At 36.6% G+C, this 18,004-nt stretch overlaps 1 long non-coding RNA gene across 1 annotated transcript in view; it reads left to right on the top strand.

Annotated features, from left to right (window-relative positions):
- The window catches only part of LOC107200706, a 150,759-nt gene that overhangs the window by 84,406 nt on the left and 48,349 nt on the right, over nt 1–18,004 (top strand). The window contains exon 4 of the long non-coding RNA XR_004496077.1: nt 5,231–5,540. This is a non-coding gene — a long non-coding RNA (uncharacterized LOC107200706). The remainder of the gene's footprint in view (nt 1–5,230; nt 5,541–18,004) is intronic.

Genomic DNA, 18,004 nt, shown 5'->3' on the forward strand with positions numbered 1-18,004 from the left:
ATTTATAAATTGGAGTCTTGTATTTTGTATCATTAATTTGTGAGAAGTTACTGTTGTTGTGGCTTTTGTTTAAACTATATTAATCTAAGTTGTTAATTTTGCAAACTTTTTTATACGTATATTACCCTTCTGTATATATTCAGGGAAACAAAAAACTGTAATACTAAAGTGAATTAATCATGAATCTAGCTCTGTAGCTTTAGGAAAGACAGCCTATCACCATATCTTCCCATTAGGAAAAGAGAATAGTTGAGATTTATCACACTGTCTTTCACAAGTGTAGATGTCATAATACAGTGGACTGAGATGCCAGAAAAATGTAACTAGTGACTCTACTAGTATCTTAGCATATGTTTTTGAAATGCTTTTTCCTATCAAACATGGCCCGTGAGCTGTTGTGAAACCACTGATGGGTTATCTATCAACCCCGCTACCATGATGAGTAAAAGCTCTGTGAAACAGTGACAAGTTACAAGACAGTTTCCTTAAAATTCAGCACCAGCAGATCATCTTTGAAGTGAACTTCCCTGCGTATTTTTTCTGATATTATTTGGCTGGGGAGAATTCTCTCTTTATCAAAGGTCTGTTACCCCAGAGCCAAGATGTTGATGGCTGATGAAAGTGCTGCAGTGCCTTGTTACATTCAGCAGCTTAAAAGCCAATAAAAACTAGTTTTTGTCTTGTTGCACTCTTTTCTTCCTTTCCTCCGGAGGTGTTTGCTATAGGCAAGGTAAGCTATTAAGTGCTTCTTTAATCTGAATCAGAAGACTTTTCACACAAGGTTTAATATTTTCTTTTTAAGTAGCCTGTTATCAATTGAAGGAAGGCTGAAGACAAGAGAGGCTTCATTTATCTTACCAATGACAAGAACTGAGAAAAAGAATTAGCAATTTCAGTGTACGGTTGATGAATGTTCTTCCTGTGATTAAAAGCATGTGGATAGCAGCTGTGGACACTATTCTTTAAGAGCAATGGCCATATACAGAACTTTAATTGAACTGTAAAGGCATAAGTGATCAATACAGGGTAAGAGCTGTTAAAATTAAGATTTCAAGTGAAAGCCAGGCTGGAAGAAATGTAACCCTTACATCTTATTTTGTAAGAAACCAACAGTCCTTGGATTTGGGTCATATCATCACTGTCCTAGGAGATCCAGGGTCATCAGGTTTAAGCAATGGGCTTAGAAAGTTTTGTAAATGGTTTGTTGAGTCACAGTTTTGGAAAATACCTTATTGCACTTCTCTCTCTCCCTCTTTCATTAAAAACAATAAATGGTGTGGCAAGACATTGCAATCTCAGGATTACTTCCTCTATTTTTCAGACCTTACATTGCACTGGACCACTGCATTACAAGAGCCTAGAAAATCTTAGGAATCCCTATGGTGACCACATCAATGTCAGCTTTCTAACTTTCCAATTTGAACTCACTTCCCACACTTCCTTACTTCCAATCCTACCTTAAAGAGGACAGATGCATCTCTGTGACCTGCTTTGACAGACATTTAACTGTTCTTCTTTGTTGTTTTTTCGTGTGCCTTGCCATTCTTACCAAAGCTGAAGTCTCAATATCCCAGTAGAGCAGCTGGAGGCTGATAAGCTATTACAGCAAACGAATGCTGTCACAAAATTAAACTATAGTGCTGAGGTTTATGTGGAGGAATGTGTTTCTATTACTTGATAAGATGCAGATTCTTCCTTTGCAAGTTGTATTAACACCATTTTCTTCTTGAAAAATACCTGTTCTCTTTCTCTGTTGCTTCTATCCAGACTGATAAAACCAGAAATTTCATTGTTTTCCCAAAGCAATCAGCTTTCAGATGTTTCAGTCACAGCCAAGAAGCTTTTATTCTACCAAGTGTCTAAAATAAAGATAAAAGGAAAAGTACTTTTTGAAAACTTATATGGTAAAGATATCATTAAATGAATTAAGAGGCTCTTAATTTTCCCTAATATTTAGACATTATCTGTCACAGCACAAGTTTCTTCTTTCTAAATTTCACTAACACCCTACCTCTCTCAGATAAGGCGTAAATTAGTCCTTCTTGCCTTATCTTGTGTGTGTTCATGTCAATACACTGCTTTATTTTGTATAGTCTGTTAATAAAATGTGCCATTTATGCTCTACCAATGTTCCATTCAAACTCAAACCATGTGTCTTTTAATCTTTAGTGATTGCATGCTTAGCTGTAACTGACCATAGTAATTGGTAATACCAGAGTCTGATTCACTGGCTACCTCTCACTGTATTATTACCCAGAGAAAAAAAAACCCAGATGAAATCTACTCATCAATTTGGAGCCATATTTAAATTATGGCAGGGTTCTCACTCTCTTGTACAGGGGCCTTTTCAGTCATTCTGTGCTCAGTAGCGTAGTTTTTCCATTCTAATTTTAGGCATTAATCCACATAGTTGAGAAGAGAGGAATTTCTTTTTCAGCTCCTATGCAGTGTGTATTTTTTATCCCAAGTACTTCCTGTTGTAGTTATTATCAGTGGAGCTGAACCAGTTGGAAGGAGGGGGTGGAAGTGTTGGTGTAGAGCTGATGGTGGCCTGGGTGTTTGCTGCGCACTGCCGATGAACTGCTGGTGCTTTGAATGCACGCTGTCCACTCCTGTTAACATCATTTAGGCACCGTGTGGTGGTGACAATGCCAGAGGTCATCGGTGCCAGGTCCACCCTGAGCGCTGTGTTTCTCTAATTGCAACAGAGGCCGTTTTGGCTCTGTAGCAGATAGGGAAAGACAGGCCTGTGCATAGTGTGGCCTCCTGATTGCAGGTTTTCCAGCTCTCTGAAAGCTTGGGGCTTGAGGATAACATGATTTTTCCCTTTTAGAAAATCTGCTCATCATGTTTGAGTTTGCAGGCTTATTCTTATTGGTTTTTTATTTCAGGGAAATACAAACCATCTGCTATAAGTTATTCAAATAATATATATTGGTTTATGCAGAAGTGCCTGTATCACTGAATAAATATTATAAAGTAAATTAATGCCCACTGTTCCTACTTTTGTTGATTTAAAAGTTTCTACAACTGAAGCATTGATGTAATTTAACCTGAAATGAAATGGAATTGTGACAGGAAGGAAGGTTACATTTCTGAATGTCACTTATTCAGGTGCTCTAGCTGTAAATGAAACCTTTTACCAGTTATAAACCTTCAAAACAAGAACTTGCTATATGTAAGTGCACAAGCGAAAGAAAACACACCTGCAAGTTGTCTTGTCTTACTTATTTCAAGTACTTATATTTATAAATGTAAATTCCAGCAAAACAGGGCCTCACATGACTTTGTGCAAATCCAAATGTCTGTGAAGCAATGACTTCCTTAAAATTAATTTGGTGTGTTTTGCAGTATAATAACACTCTTTAGTTTCAAAGACAATCAAAGTTCAATTAATTTGATGAATATTAGGTATAGACTGAATTTTATTTAAAATATTTCCAAATATAGGAAAAGAAAGCCTAAATAACCCTTTGTTTAAATGGGTTATTTAACCCTTTGTTGAGAATTGTTTGGTAAAATATTGAAGGATGCATGAATGTCCTTTGCATGTTGGTAAAATTAAAACCCTGCCACGAGACCAGAGTCTGAAGAAGTAAACTGTACCTAAAGCCAGTTCACTGTAAACTCCCTACCACACTTAAAAGCAAGCTAAAAAAGGAAGCAAAACAAAACAAACCAAATCCAACCAAACTCTTCCCTTCTATTATGATTCAATGTGATTGAATGGAATTGTTGTGTTATGTGAGACTTAGGATTTCACCGGTTTTGTTCAAATGTAGAGACAAGGAAGAATATTATTGTCTGTGTAGTGGGCTTAGATGTGACCCTGTAGCTCTCTTTGAGAGAGAAGTTTGATGTTGGAAGGCATCAAATTACTGTTCCACAGAAGCAGCTGGGAAGTATCAGCTGAAAAAGAGCTCTAAATACCTCTCACTTCATTCTATTGTGGTTGTTATATTGGGAAATATCTTGAAGATATTGAATTTGGACATAAAAAGCAATAAAAGTTTGCTAAATTTGTCATTTTACAGTGTCCTAAAAACCCAGGTGTCCAGCAGCCCAGGGGATGACATGAGCACAATAGTGACCCAATTTCATCCATTTTTTCCCAGGGAGATAATGGAAAGGATAAGAAATTGAGTCTGAATAGGCTAGAAATAATGAAATGACACATACAGATTTGAAAAAGTATAGTGAACTATATGTGGTCATATTTCAGACAAAGATATGGTCACAAGCTTCTCATTTGTGCTTAAATTTATATACAAATGCTAGGCAAAATACACAGCTGAGTGATGTAAACTGTGATATAGCTTATTTTTCCTTTAGGAAATGTAAGGACACAGGTGTTTTCTCTGTGCTCCAGCAATATAAATGTTTGGTAGTATAACAGACAATTCCTGACTTGTATGTAGGAAGAATGGAGGAAAAAAGCATGAACAAAATTGTTAACTTTTTTTAAAACTCAAAAAAGGCTCAGTGGGAGTTCAGGTCTGCTCTTATTTTAGCATATCTGATTAACCTATTTATAATGATAATAAAGATGATAATAACACCACCACATTATTACTATTATTACCATTATTACCATTATTACCATTATTACCATTATTACTATTAAACAACAACAACAACAATAATAGTAATAATAGTAATAGTAATAATAATAAAAATTAATAATTATTATATTATTAATAATAATAATAATTCCTTTGAAGTTCAATGACAGATATCTGATCCTAAGAACAATGGCTTTTGTATTCATTATAGCCCTTTTCCTTGAGCTATTCAATGTTCTGGTGCCCCCACACCCCATCTCCCTCCAAACTTCCTTTAGTCTGTGAAGACTTCCTTATAGTATACCTTCCTGCCTGAGGAACAGCACTCTTGGGAAGAACAAGATTTGACTTCCAGAACTGATGGAAGATTTAGAAGAAAAATGTCATCTTTGAGAAGACACAGGCTGGATTGATGACTGGGCTTCCTAACAAGGTTGATCCCAGAGGCATAAAACTGCAGGTGCTTAAGGAGAAGCTTGAGTTAGACTTGATGAGTCTTGCATTAAATTTTGGGCTGATCAAAGAATGGAAAAGGAGCTGTGTTTTGGTTGTTGTTTTTCCCTTCTCCACCCACAGAGACATTTTCAGACAATGTGAATTACTACTTGTTTCTACCAGAGCAGCTGAGACCTCTGAAATGACCATTTTTCTTTTTCATGTTTTTACAGTGACAAAATCTAGTATTTGGACACAAGGTGAGTTCCCTGCAGGAAAGCCACTGAGCAGAACACATACAACTCAAGTGGAAGATTGCTGTGCTCCAGTTTTCTGCCACCTCTACACAATGGATGCAGGATTCCCTCTGTGTGTACCACAGGCACCTTCCAACCCCACTTCACACTCTTTTCATCCACCTTCTGGCTACCACAGAAATGCATGAAACCTGTATCCAAAAATCATGCCATTGTGATGACTTCTGGATTCCAAGATAAGCACATACAACTTTCCTGAACTTGGTACCTTTTGGGTATTTTCAAGGTAAAGGTTATACAGATATATATCCTAGAGGAATAATTTTCCAAGCACAATCACAGTTTGGGCCACCTCTAAAATTTCTGCTGTGCTTTTAAGTAACACAGTAGGGTGCAGTTTGTGGCCAGAGAAGGGCTGATTTTTTTGCTTCAACTAGGAGAAATACCAAAAGCACATATGGTAGATGTCCATCATGTTTTTTAAGGGTTTTTAAGCTCTTAAAACATTAAAATAAACATTAAAATAAAGTTGTTTATTTATCTATACCTATTAAAAGATACAGACTATTTTAAGATTAAATAATGCCATTTAAGGTTTTTTAGAAGGTCTTTTTACTTAAAATAGAAAAAATAGGGCCTTTTATCTAAAAAGGGGAAAAATGTCCTCAAAAGATTCAGAAGCTCTTTATTCATTACTTGTCTAGACTGAAATTTTCATCCATATATATGTATTTAAAAATATCTATAAATGTTTTGAGAGTAAACTATAAGAATATTGTACATCTGGATCGAAAATTATATCAGCAACAAACAGTTGTGCCACATTCCTTGTAATATGCCCTGGCAAGCATAAGATGTGCTAGGAATTCAAGATAAGGCCCCAGATTTCATCAGGACACCAATTACTGTGTATGACTTATGAAGCACTTCTATTGTTTTCTTCTGAAATATTTTTTCTAGTGAGTTTAGCACACATGAAAGATATGAGAATGACAGCTGCAGAGAATGAAGGTTTCTGTTTATCTCTAACAGGCAAAAAAGCAGAGAACTGAGGAGTGAGTTTCCTCAGTACCGTTCTGGGAGCAAACTTCTAGGACTGGGAGCACAGTAACACATTTTGACCTTTATTCAACAACCTAAAGAAACCATGCAGACACTGTCAGTCCAAATAATCACAAATGCTAAACATGCATGCAAACCTAGCTATGTGTATTCATATCTGTTTTGACTAATTTTTTTTCATAAAAATAATGAACCCACATAGAACAGTTATGTAGAACTAAAACCAATTTTATCCTCTTTTTTTTTTTGTTTTTTGGTTTTGTTTTGTACTACCATGTTTCCATGTTCACAGGCTTTGACCTCTCCATTTACACTGCTACAGCAATATCCATTATTGGCAAAAGAGGTTTTCTTTTTTGTAGATGCTTGCAGAAGCAGCAGCCTCCACACCAACTCCAGAAACACTGCAGCTGAAATGCAACCACTGGACTGTAACAATGATACAACAAAGCAACAGGAACTGGGCAATAGCTCTATTGTCATTAAAAGCCCACACCATGGCTTAATAGTCTTTCTAGCTGTTTTGGTAACAAAACAGCAGGAAGTCAGTTCAATAAACCAAGCTGGTGTTTTGGGGGTTATATTCTGGGTGTATTTTTTTCTGCTGTTGTTGTTTTTTAAGGTTTTATTTCTTCATTTTTTTTTTTTCTTGGAATTTTAATTTACATCAGCAGCAGACACAGAGTACTTGTGACCAGATCCACCCTCTGGTCTCAGTTCCATCACATTTAGGCACATGTCTAACTGAACAAATGAATAATCATCTATTTATGTGTAGGCACTGTCTTAGTGGAATCCAGTCTTTCAGACAAAACACTCACCCTTCTTTATACCTAATTCAAGGTTTTAATAGAGTGCCAGCATCTAGGATGCAAGCTATTGTTCTCTTGAAACCCTTGGATAAATTATGAGACATGAATGCCTCTCAGTGAGATTTTGCAAACAAGAAGAAAAAATTAATGGCCATCATTGGCTGTATGTTTTCAGCAAAATATGCTCCAGGGTATACTGACATTTGTCAATTAACAATTAATCACCCTGGAACACTATGTGTGGACAAAGAAGGATTACAGCATTCCCACAGTATAGCTGTTGGAGAAAACTTTAATTATCTATATTATTCTAAATTATCAGAGATGTGAAAGGAAGGGCTTATCCTGCTTCTCTTCAAAATAAGTGCTTTAAGATGACTCACATTTTCCTCCTAAACTTTCTAGAAAGACACTCCAGCCCCCTTTCATCATCCTATTTTGTAATCAACAGCTTTGTGTTTTGTATATAGGATTCAGGCATCTTGGGACAGTATTTCTGTAAATCTTGATGGATGACAGAACATCAAATGAATTGCTCTAAATATTAAGTGTCTGTTTTCTGGCACTGCTGAAGAAATTTAGCAGGCATATAAAATGAGATGACAAAGTCTAAGTAATATGATAGTAATAAATGAAATCTGAGGGTTAAGTAAATAATAGCCACACTTAGTTTTGTTGCTGAACTTTGGTTTCCCAGACCAAGAAAGAGAATTGGACTACAGACAGAGAGAAATCTTTCCAGCATGGCAGTGTGTTGTCTCACATCACACTGGATTAGTTTCTTTCTTCTCTGGGGTTTAGAATTTATGATTCAGAAGGGTTTTGCAGTCCTATATTTTTCTATTCCTTTCATTCTTTTTTTTAAAGAAAACAAAGACTATTTTCATTTTAGATAAATTACTTATAAATAAGCCTCAAACACAGCTCTTTATTGTAGGCTGTTGTATAAAACTGGACTGATATTCAAACATTTTGACCACTTAGGGCTCATACTAATTTTCAGTTGCCAAGACTTTTTAAAATTAAACTCTGAACGTGCTTTAGTGTAATATTTGTCAGGGATCTTCTGGTGTTCCAGATGTGATTTAGATGCACAGGTTTAAAAACAGAGATGTGTGTGCTAGTGTAGATAAATGTATCTTTAGCTTTGAGTACCTAAGTAGTCAATCTATTTTCAAGTCTCATGCCTAAGACTAAGGTTATATTTATGTGGAATAAACAAGAACTTTGTTAGAATGGGGGTCTGTGTCATAAGAATGCGTGTAGCCTACACCAGCCATAAAATGACACATCATTTGCTTCAAAATAATGTATTTAGTGTATTCTCTGAAATGTTTATGACATATCTTGCCTTGGGGCTTTTGCTTCTGCTTTCCCACTCACTTGGTAAGTTCCTCTGCTCAGAGCCCACCTTCTGTCAAACCCATTATTTGGGAATGTCACTAGAATACTGACATGAGAGGGAGGTGGGAAGCTGACATATGAGACTCCATGTACAGCAAGTCCTTGTTGATTGTCTGTGATAGGAACCTGAGACAGAAACAATAGAAACTCTCTCTTTAGAATAGGATAGAATCAGTTCACGTGAAAGGGATTAAACACTAATTCCAGTCTTGTGACAATATATTTTATTGTACCCACAATTGTACACAAAGGTTTGTGGTTGATTCACAGCACATTTATAACTCTCCCAAGCTCTGTGGATTCCAGTGACTTCATCTTATTTCAGATTTGATCTCTGTTCTTTAATCTCTTACACCAGTTTTACATTAATGAATCAAACCCTAATTCTGAAATGATATCTGCCATCTTTTCATTCTACTGTACATCACCTGGCAGCTGCATGTGTAGTTGCCATGTAATTTACACTTTGCAGGTGTTGGTAACTCCATGTCAGAAAACAGAAAGATGCATGGATGTATTTGGTAATTGCTGTGTTACTAACAGGGTAATTGCACACTTATTTCTCTCTACAAATTACATGGTAGTCACACTCAGAATTATCATTAAAGACGTCTTCAATAGTTGCCAGTAAATAATTGCTTTTTAATTACAATATAATTACATGCTTATTACTGTCTGGTAGAATAAAGCATTACTTGATTTTGTATACTTTGTGCCATTGTCACAGCAGCCAAAGGTCCATGGATGTCATTCACATGAGCACTGTCAGTGGCAACACACCAAAATTTTTGAAAGTGTGTTTATCTGAGAACAGGAAAGGGCTATCTCTAAAGGGGTGATACTACTCTGAGGAATCAGTTTATACTGTTATCTAAGTACCTCCCAGTTAAGGTTAAGTCTGCCATGGTTTTCAAATGTTGTTGTGACTCCTCTGTTTTAAATTGACAGGAATGGTGTCCATGGGTGCCCAAAGCTCGAAATAATTGTGTGTCACTTTCCCACTGACAGTGGTAAACTCTCACCCATTAATTTACTCTAAGCTACCCTACAATAGACTGGCTGTGAATTCGAGAACCAAAGTAGTATAAAGTTCATAAGCAGTGGGGAGCAGCAGAATATTCAAAAGATAGATCTGTTTTAAGGGAGGTCCACTCAAATAAATCCAGGAAATCTAACAGAATCTGTATATGTGCCATACCAGTAGCAAGACTACTCCAGATCTCACGAAGAAACAAGACTTTCAAGTTACGCTAAATTTTCTAAACTTTCTCAGCCAGGGGTACTTTCCTCTCTGAGCCTGGCCTAGATGAGCTACAAAGTTCTAGCTACAGCATCCCCTTACAAAGAATCACAGACTTGCTGAGGTATAGGTAAGAATGATTAAGTATTTTACTGTAAGATTTTAGAGTCTGGTTTATTGCAAATACAATAAGAAAATTACATGAGGTTCAATTAATCATCAGGATTTGGATAGCCTGAGTCTGCAGAGTGTTAATCACATTTTAAATAAATAGGCAGCATTTTCAGCCACTTAGAGCATGCTGTGCTGTTCAACATCCTTTACAAATGAATGAAATTCTTCCTGTAATTCTGTGTAGAACAAACTAAGCAAAACCAGGCACTGAAAAAGCTCAGTCTCTGTTTTGACTTCTAAGGTGTAAAAAGCCTTTCTGTTTGCTAGTTTTTCATCCTCCCTAGTGTAACTTTCAGGCAGTGCTTATTCTTATACATTGCTTCTCTCAATAATGTTCTGATTTGCAGATAATGGGGAAAATATTTTCTATTTCAAGTTTCAACCTGAATCTGATCTTTCATACAGGCAGAAAATGAACTGATTAAATGTAATGGAGATGTAAAAGTTTCAGCTAATCATGGATATTGAAATGAGATAAATACTTACAGTTAACCTTCAGCTACATTTTCATAAAATCTTACCAGTATTGCACTTTACCAACATCTTCATCATCAAGAATAGTTTATATCTTGCTCACAAATTATCAATAGGTAAAGTTGAAATGCAAAGAGCAGTCAACAGCTACAGTGAACCGAATCACTAAAACCTTTATTATTTTCACATACTCCTTTGATTTCAGTTTATTTAAATCTATTTTTAAGGATTGGCAAAATAACAGTAGGCTAGAATAATAAATTTCTTTGTTCTTAACTAATACTACATTTTTCTTTTTAGGTCAGAATTTACAAAAGGATTTAGCATGCATGACATGTTGGCAGTATTAATTTTCAGAGACTTCCTTTTTAATCTAAAGTATTGAATTTTAGTTTTGAAACTGAATTGCTGGGGTAGAGAACAAACTGCAGACCACTCAGTGGTATTGCAAATAATTCAAAGGGAAATGCAGTGTTTGAAAGCAGTGTCATTTGCTAAAGGGCATTTTCTGGCAGACAGAAACATGGACAGAACTACTGTCTCAGATGAATTCTGCAGCACAAAAAAAGTCTCGTCTGTACTGGGATTTAGAAATTAATGACCTTCTAGTGAAATAGTATATTAAGATTTGAGTGTTTAACAAGACAAGGAACTGCTGGACTGCAAGTATTCTCAGAAGCCAATATCAAGTGGGCAAAACAATGCTTTCTTCATCGACTTTGGGAGGCCTAGCATAATTTCCCTGGAGTGTATGCTATCTATATACTGAAAGTTTTTCCCTTTCTAGTGCTGAAAACCTGTTTTGATTATTTTCCTGTGACCCATCCCCTTCATAAACCAAAATAAATCTGCATCATGATTTCTATAAGCTTAGAGGGGTTAACAGGAGATTCTGACTACTGGTAGGGAGAGAATAATAGTCACAGGAGCCCCCTGGTTCAGCATTACACCTCCACTTAGAGGCTACATGATCATACACACCACATTCTTTGAACTAACTTTTTCACCTTCAAAGCTTTTTGCTGAAGCAGCAATATTCTGTCAAGAGCACTGAAGCAGAGGAGTGTTATATAGAGTGGAGAGAAGCAGTAGCTGATCTGGAAAAAGGACCATTTCGACTTGATGCATTCATCCCCAAAAAAATCAAGGAAGACTTTCATCCACCATACTCTTGATTCATGCATGCTCCATTACTGGAATAATTGAACCTGGAGTAGCTCCACTAATCAAAAAAACATAAAATCAAAATACAGGAGGAAATCAAAGAAGATGGAAAAATCTGATGAGCTAGGGAAAAAGGATATGAAGCAGATGTGGGTTCACAGCCTGTTTCTGTCTTACATTTCAGTTATTTGAATAAATTATATAAGGTTTCAGTATTTTAGCAGGCCAGGTCCAACACAGGAATAGCAATCCTTCCTCTGTTTCCCTTTTCCACTGTGTCTGTTTAGCCTGTCAGTTGTCTGACACATGGGCTCACCTCAGTGTCTGTTTACAGCATTCCAGTTTTGATGGGGGTGTCTGCCTGACACTTGTAATTGATGGTACTAACACAAATCAGAAGTCTTTTGCATGGACCTTTCCTGTGTGGCCGGGATTTACAAGTGATTATACATGGCAAACACAGTGTGTTACCCCCTCGCTCCCTCTCCACATAACCTTTGTTTCCTCTTTCTGTTCATTTGCTGAACCATCTTACCATGCACTTATAAGCCTCCTTTTTTAACTGTATTCTGATTTAATCCCTTTGTGCCTCTGAACATGACTATAGGCTCAGGGTTTCCTGAACTTTTTATGCATGTAGAACTGATGTTTTACAGATACCCTTACCTAAGCATAATATTTTATAAGCTTTCCTAAAGCCTCATTAAATGAAAAAAAGAAAAAAAAAAGAAAAAAAAAAGGAGCAACATATAATTAAGCTAGTGTCATATATAGAGTGGGTTTGGGCTTTTCTATTAAGAATAATAGAGAATATTGCTTATTTAACAGTGACTGTGTGCTGTGTCTGTGCATGGTTTGGACAGAAAAGCTCAGAAGGAATGAATATTCTGAAAAAAGTTGGAGCTATCTGCAAAATACTGAAGTTGTGCTGCTTGTACCTGTTTTATTTGTCATTTTATGAGAGGAAGTTGAAAATGCAGCTGGAGATGAAGAGTAGCAGGAAAAAGAGAGGGGTATGAGTAAAGCTAAAAAGGTGGAAAAGTCTGAAAAAATGTATGAGAAGCAGCTAGTTTGGTAGCTGGTATTGTCTGAGTAATGGGAGGCAAGAGAATAGATGGGAAAAGCTGGAGGTGAGGATGAGTGGTTTTATTTTTAATTGGATGAGGAATCCAGGAGTAAGGTGCCAGCAAGGGACACTCAGGCAGTCATTTACTTTCAGCATTTTCTTCCATCTTTTTCAAAAAGCTACCCATCTTGACCAGATATTCAGAATTCCTTTTACAGGCATTGTCACAAAGACACACATGATCAGTTGTCTATAAATTGAGGCTTGTCATGATATTTTGCTCTAACTGTGGATTTGGACACTACAGAGGAAAAAGACATGTTGCATGCACACACTGTACAGAAAAATCTGGAAACAAACAACTATAAGCTGACTAACAAAGAGTTTTACATCCTATCCAGAAAGGCAAAATGATTTCAGGCTGAGAGAATTATTTTATTTTTATTATAACATGTCTCTGAGCTGTGTTGTGACTAATCATTTGAAAAGTTAACATTTGTATTTGAATGAGTGGACATGGGTAGGCATGAGAAAGAATACACTCTCTACTAGCAAATAATTTTTATATTAGTCAAAGCAAAAGCTTCACAGCAAATGTATGTAAATCACTAACTTTCAGGGCACCGAAGGGAATGTACTTCATGCTATAACTTAAATACTAATGAAATCAAGTGAAAATGATAGTCATTAGTCAGCTGTGCCTTGATAGGGTTCCCTGTGGACTGATACAAATTCACCATTAGAAATGGATTCTCTCACAGTCCACAGTGAGCATTTAATCCCTCTGTAAAGCAGATTTAAATTTGATGTTTAATATGTCGGTTTTTCATTTCAGGTCTCTTATGTTTCCATATTTGCAGCTTGTGTTTAATCTTTTTTAAGTCACTCTAAGTTTTTTATCTGCATTCTCTTGGTTTTATGTGCATATTATTGGCCTATGTGAATCATACAGCCACAGGTATTAATGATAATCAGTGAAAGTGAACTAATTAGCACACAGCTCAATATAATGATGTCTCTTACAAGCCAAATGACCCACTTTGGTTTCAGTTAATAAAAGGGAAGTGTTTTAGGGGTAGCATCTTGAAAATCCTCCAAGAAAAGAGCTGCCATGAACATTTTTCATCTCTTTCCATATAGAAAAATAATTTAAAATTCTTTTTGCAGCACCTGATTCTGACAGATTATTTGAAAATAAATAAACAGAGGCTCACATGCCCATGTATACAGACACACACACCAGAAATCTTAGCTGAGATCATTTGAGATGAATAAGTGAGATTCTTTCCAACATTCTTGCGGGTCAAGTCCTGCTGCCTGGAGCTGGGAGGATGTTCTGCCCACTCTAATTTTGTGCTAATGCTAGCTCCTCATTCCCTCACATTTTGTCAGATTTGCATAGGAAACACCAGTGGACCAGCATCAAGCCTTGATTTGAATAGTATCTTTCTCAGAGAAAGCTCACACATAAAGGAGAAGAAACCTTTCTCTGCACAGGAAAAAAAACATATGAAAATGTAAAATTTGTAATATTTTTTAGGATTATGGTATTATCTCCAGGGTTTCTTGACTTACCACCACATCTAATAATATTTAGTATTACAGCATTGCCAGACTATGAAAGAAACAAAGCACAGTATCTCATGTGCACTCCGCACTTTTAAAGTTGGAAGGGAAATCTCTAGGAGCAATGAGCATTACTCTGGGCTGTGTGTTTTGCAACATTATAAATTATAAATCATAATGCTATGTAAAACCAAACCAGAGAATGAGCTCAAGCAGAGATTACTAATTGTCTAGATTCCTAATAGTCTGCATGTTCCCTGCTAGTCAGCACTTTCCAGTAGAAAAATCAGACTTGGCTATATCATTCCCAACAGGCAATGTGGACAAGACTGCACAAGATATGGTTTTCCAAACTTTCAGGGTAACTTCAAGCCCTAAAATGTCCTTCCATACTCTCATTTTATTCATCATTTCTTCCATGATCCCCCCTGCCTTTCCATTCCATGAAACTGAACCTGTTCCTACTTCATTTAAAACAGATGTACATTTATTTTCAATCAGTCTTTATACAAATCCTCCAAATTCTTAAAAACTTATAACAAACCCTTTTGGTACTGGATTTGAAGGAAACCATGATGGTGTTGATGTTGAAGACACCTTTTTGGCAGACAGATGTAAAATAGTTCTCTCATGAGCACACAGACCTGACCTGACCCTGCCTTGCAGGCAGGTGTTGAAGTGCTGCTCTCTTGTTCCTCTTTGATGATGTCCAGTCTCTGATGATGATGATACAAGAAAGTTGGTGGAACTTACTTTCTTCCTAGAAAGCACAATTTTGCCTCCTCTCTAGTTTGCATTTTCAGTCTGGTTATCAGTCAAGAGTATTATTGGTTTAATCAAACTCTGGTCAGTAGTTCCCCAATCCTGCTTTACATTATATTTTACATGTAAAATTTACATTTTACATATAGTTTGAAATGACAATACTGAACATGAATTAAGCTGATTCCTACTTCTGTATCATAGCAAGATAAATAATTGGAAAGCACCTCCATACCAAAGTCTTTCAATTGGTGGATCTGAACTTCCCCATCACAGGAAAAACAGACAGCTTCTGTGTAAACCTTTTCTTTTAGATATTTTGGATTGAATTTCAAAAAAGTTTGCCTTTTAATCTAGCAGATATGTTGTGCAAAGTTATAAACTTTTGACTTGTTCCTCTTGCTACTAAAAACCTTTGCTAAGAACAGAACACAGTTTGCATGTAAACTCCAATCAGAGTTCACAGGCAAAGAGAACACAAATCAGGCAGAGTTTTCAGCACTGCTCTGATTCATATGAAAGTGGATAAAAAGCTGTGGGCTTGACATGTGACTCCACCTTCCCATCCCAACGTTACCATTGTGGCTGTGCTATGCAGTCTGTCATCTCTCTTCCTCAGGGCTCCATCTCCACAGTGTTTTTTTCCCACTCTTATCTTTCACAGTGGTCTGGCCTCTGCCCTGAGGAGTGCTGGTAGGTGGGAAAACATAGGGTGAGGGAGAGCAGTGAGCGCTTTCGAAAACATGATGAATGTGCCACTTATGTTCAGTTTACAATTTAGCAATGTTGAGGCTAAGTATGCCATTTTATGACATATTTTGTTTTCACAGTTGCTAAGCAGGGGGTGAAGTGAAATTAGTAACCTACCCTCTAAATCAAAAAAAAAAAAAATATCAAAAAATCAAACCTAAACTTTTTTTTGATGTAACTGCCCTTTGTAATAAGTTTGGAACTGCTGTCTAATAATTCATGCTGGCCTGACATTAGTTTGTTTTCTGGATGAATGTGTTGGTCTAATTCCAGAGGCATCTGCCTGCAAAAATACACAGAAAAGAGAAGACTGTATTAAACTTAGCCACTGCTTAGCAAATACTTGAGGGGGGAATCATTAGGTCAGATTCTGGTTCAGGGTTGTGAATCTCCTGGACTTAAAAGACTGGTTTGACTGCTCAGGCTTGAAGCCCAGGAACAAAGTGTAGGAACTAATGACAACTAAGCACTAAGGAGTGCCAACAACAATTCTTTCTTCAGACAAACATATCAGGTTTTTGAAGTGTCCAATTCCTGCTTTGGCTATGTGAAGAATTTAGTTTAGGGATTTAGGGAACCTGAAACCAGCAGAGGAGAAAGCTGGGGTTTTTTTGGGGTTTTTTTGGGTTTTTTTTTTGTTTTGTTTTGGTTTTTTTTTTTTGGTAAAAGAAAAAAAAAAACCTATTGATCTATTAAAACTCCAAGGCACTTGGAAAAAAAATAAAAAATAATAAAAAAAAGCTTTGTTGCTACCAATGACATATATACATTTTGTTTCAAGAGGGCTTCCAAATGGAAGAAATGCAGGTTTCTGAACTTACTTCAACCTATAGATAACTATGCCTCTTGATACTTTGATGCAGAGAACTTTAAAATGTCATAATTTTGAACATTATAGAATAATAACATAATATAGATCAAAATGTACTATATTTTTAACAACTAAGGGTTCAGGTTTGATGCAACTACTTTTCTTGGAATATTTCATACTTTTTAAAGCAAGCCCTGATGGTCAAAAATTCCAGTAAAATGGAAAAATAAAAAGAAATGGAATCATAGAACAGGCTAATTTTCCAAGGCCAGGTATAAGACCTAGAGTAGATTGTGACTTTTCTTTTATGCCTAGCTTATCTACAGTGATGAAAATATTAGTCCTCAGCATCAGTTACTTTTCACAGCATCTCCCATGTACTTAAATCTCCCATTTATTTAGAGCCATAGTGTACAGAATGGAGAGTTGGTCTCCCAGCCTCACACACCTCAGATAAACCGGAGCAGCACTAAAAGAGACTGACATGAAGCTACAGAAAACACATGGACACCTGGAAAGAAGTGCTGAAGCTGAGGTTTTCTGAAAAGAAGTTTATGGCCTCTGGAAGATCTCTTCCAATAAATTTTAAGTGACAAGGTACAAGGGCTATGTCTTTGGCCTTTTTCACAGATAGTACAGGTTTTCCTCCTGCCTGTGCTCAATAAAAATGTGAAGAAAAGTCTGATGGAAAAAAATATCAGGAATCATCTGTAAAATGCTCTCTACTTTTCCTCCTTTCTCCCCCCAGGCACTGCACACAGTCTGAAATCAGAATTTACTGCCATTTTGCTGATGATTCAAGAGGCAGTGACCTTCTTTCCCAGAAAAATAATGAGTCATCAGCACAAAGCACAGTAAAACATGGTCTTTGAGTGGCCCTTTTTCCATGTCTGCCTATTTATCTAAGAACCGTGAAATACATCATGAACATTAATGGCTATAAATTAGGTGGCAGAAGGTGGGTTGATATTTCTAATCCAGAACATGTTCCTGATGTATTCAGTGAGATCAACTCTATTTTAACTCTACTACCTTTTAGTGTGTTTATTTAGCTGATGAAGGCCCGCTAGCTTAGCAACATTTAGCAATGTGCTCAAGGTCCTGTGCGAACATGGTGGCAAATTCAACAATGAACACAGAGGTTAACTCCCACACCTCTGCTTCAGATACATTTTCTTGGAATTTTCCACGGATGTTACCCAGACGACTCGTAGGAAGCAGATGTTTTTGTTGAAAATGCCACTTTTCTGGCAACGACATTTCGATGTGATGGTTATTTGAATAGCACAAATGACCTCCCCGTACATTTGTTGTATATGCTTGAGAATTTTCTTTCTGAGTTTTAGCTTGTAATTGTATTTTAAGGGCCGCTTCTGTCACCATTTATAGTAGCACAACAGCTATTAATTCTGCCTAACTTGATTTTCTTTTTCTCTTCCCTTTAACGAGTTTTTCACAAACTGTC

The sequence above is a fragment of the Parus major genome, chromosome 2, assembly GCF_001522545.3.
Source record: "Parus major isolate Abel chromosome 2, Parus_major1.1, whole genome shotgun sequence".
NCBI classification, from domain to species: Eukaryota; Metazoa; Chordata; class Aves; order Passeriformes; family Paridae; genus Parus; species Parus major.